This window comes from Telopea speciosissima, unplaced genomic scaffold, assembly GCF_018873765.1.
Source record: "Telopea speciosissima isolate NSW1024214 ecotype Mountain lineage unplaced genomic scaffold, Tspe_v1 Tspe_v1.0090, whole genome shotgun sequence".
In the NCBI taxonomy this organism is placed as follows: Eukaryota; Viridiplantae; Streptophyta; class Magnoliopsida; order Proteales; family Proteaceae; genus Telopea; species Telopea speciosissima.
This window is the reverse complement of record NW_025317426.1, coordinates 106,322-109,109: the sequence shown is the minus strand read 5'-3', so window position 1 is coordinate 109,109 and position 2,788 is coordinate 106,322. Positions and strand designations below refer to the sequence as shown.

Sequence of the window (2,788 nt, the reverse complement as noted above, 5' to 3'; positions counted from 1 at the left end):
ATATGTTCATTTTCGGTTTAAACTAGACCGGGTGGGTAGTTTGGGGTTATTTGGGGGCATTTTAGTACTTTTTTTGGTTTGGTATTTTCTCAAAATATCCTTATCTCTTGATAGACATGTGGATACGATATTGAGGGTCATGACCTTCGAATCGATATCTATTTCGGCATATGTTCATTTTCGGTTTAAACCAGACTAGGTGGGTCGTTTGGGGTTATTTTGGGGCATTTCTATACTTTTTTTGGGCTTGGGATTTTATAAAAAGTGTCCTTATCTCTTATTAGATGTGTGGATGTGATGTTGGGGGTCGTGACCTTCGAATTGATACCTATCTCGACATATATTCAGTTTTGGTTTAAACCAGATTGGGTGGGTTGTGCAGGGTTATTTGGGGGCATTTCTGTACTTTTTTGGGCTTGGGATTTTTTAAAAAGTGTCCATATCTCTTATTAGACGTGTGGATGCGATGTTGAGCATCGTGACCTTCGAATCGATACCTATTTGAAACCGTTACAAGGGGAATCCTCGTAAGTTTCTTCTCCTCCACTTATTAATATGCTTAAACTCAGCGGGTAGCCCCGCCTGACTTGGGGTCGCTGTCGAAGCGTGTCACGAGACAACGCCTTTTCAGGGTTACTAGAACCCAATGTAGGCAGAATGCACACGACATTCGGACTAAATGACAAAGTGGCTTCAACCACCACTAGTCGTGACGCTCGCCACACAGGGGGCTCTTTCCTTTGGGCCGACCGTACTCCAAAACGAGGCACGGGGGGCCAAACTCCACATTGCACTCGGCCACCACAAGGGCAACAGAGGGCGGGCGACGTGATGCGTGACGCCCAAGCAAGCATGCCCTCAGCCTAATGGCCTAGGGCATAACTTGCGTTCAAAGACTCGATGGTTCATGGGATTCTGCAATTCACACCAAGTATCGCATTTCGCTACGTACTTCATCGATGCAAGAGCCGAGATATCCATTGCAAAGAGTCGTTCGTGAGATTCGGATTCTAGACGACATACATCACACCAAAGTTACGATGGCACGCCCATTCTGTTGTGAATTCCTTGGTGCCAACCACGCCGATTGTTGTGTTTGGGTCAATGCCACAAATACCCACGGACCGACCTTACAAGGGTCAGGGAGGAAGGGGCTTACACCCCCCCACACCCTTCCCCCTTGATCATATGATGCAACATGTTCACGGGTCTATCTGCTGAGCAGGTATCGACAATGATCCTTCCGCAGGTTCACCTACAGAAACCTTGTTACGACTTCTCCTTCCTCTAAATGATAAGGTTCAGTGGACTTCTCGCGATGTCGTCGGCGGTGAACCGCCCACGTCGCCACGATTCGAACACTTCACCAGACCATTCAATCTGTAGGAGCGACGGGAGTTGTGTACAAAGGGCAGGGACGTAGTCAACGCGAGCTGATGACTCGCGCTTACTAGGAATTTCTCATTGAAGACCAACAATTGCAATGATCTATCCCCATCATTATGAAATTTTCAAAGATTACTAGGGCCTGTCAGCCAAGGCTATAGACTCGTTGAATACATCTGTGTAGCACGCGTGCAGCCCAGAACATCTAAGGGCATCACAAACCTGTTATTGCGTCAAACTTTTGTGGCCTAAACGACCATAGTCCCTCTAAGAAGCTGGTCGTGGAGGGTACCTCCACATAGCTAGTTAGCAGGCTGAGGTCTCATTCGTTAACAAAATTAACCAGATAAATTGCTCCACCAACTAAGAACGGCCATGCACCACCACCCATAGAATCAAGAAAGAGCTCTCAGTCTGTCAATCCTTACTATGTCTGAACCTGGTAAGTTTCCCCGTGTTGAGTCAAATTAAGCCGCAAACTCCACTCTTGGTGGTGCCCTTGCGTCAATTCCTTTAAGTTTCAGCCTTGCGACCATACTCCCCCCGGAACCCAAAAACTTTGATTTCTCATAAGGTGCCGGCGGAGTCCTAAAAGCAACATCCGTCGATCCCTGGTTGGCATCGTTTATGGTTGAGACTAAGACGATATCTGATCGTCTTCGAGCCCCCAACTTTCGTTCTTGATTAATGAAAACATCCTTTGCAAATGCTTTCGCAGTGGTTCGTCTTTCATAAATCCAAGAATTTCACCTCTTAGTATGAAATACGAATGCCCTCGACTGTCCTTGTTAATCATTACTCCGATCCCAAAGGCCAACACAATAGGACCAAAATCCTATGATGTTATCCCATGCTAATGTATACAGAGCGTAGGCTTGCTTTGTGCACTCTAATTTCTTCAAAGTAACAGTGCCGGAGGCACGACCCCGCCAATTAAGGCTAGGAGTGCATCACCGACAGAAGGGACAAGACGACCGATACACACCATGAAGCGAACCGATCGGCCCATCCCAAAGTCCAACTACAAGATTTTTAACTGCAACAACTTAAATATACGCTATTGGAGCTGGAATTACCGCGGTTGCTGGCACCAGAGTTGCCCTCCAATGGATCCTCGTTAAGGGTTTAGATTGTACTCATTCCAATTACCAGACTCAAAGAGCCTGATATTGTTATTTATTGTCACTACCTCCCCGTGTCAGGATTGGGTAATTTACGCACATACTGCCCTCCTTGATGTGGTAGCCGCTTTCTCTGGCTCCTCTCGAATCGAACCCTAATTCTCCCTCACCCGTCACCACCATAGTAGGCCACTATCCTACCATCGAAAGTTGATAGGGTAGAAATTTGAAAGATGCGTCGCCGGCACAAAGGCTATGCGATCCGTCGAGTTATCATGAAT

At 46.8% G+C, this 2,788-nt stretch overlaps 1 non-coding gene across 1 annotated transcript; it reads right to left on the bottom strand.

Moving 5' to 3' along the window:
- Window positions 1-836: 836 nt before the first annotated feature.
- On the bottom strand, window positions 837-992 carry LOC122647613. The gene has a single exon (XR_006330937.1). It is a non-coding gene; the product is annotated as a 5.8S ribosomal RNA (ribosomal RNA).
- Window positions 993-2,788: the final 1,796 nt, after the last annotated feature.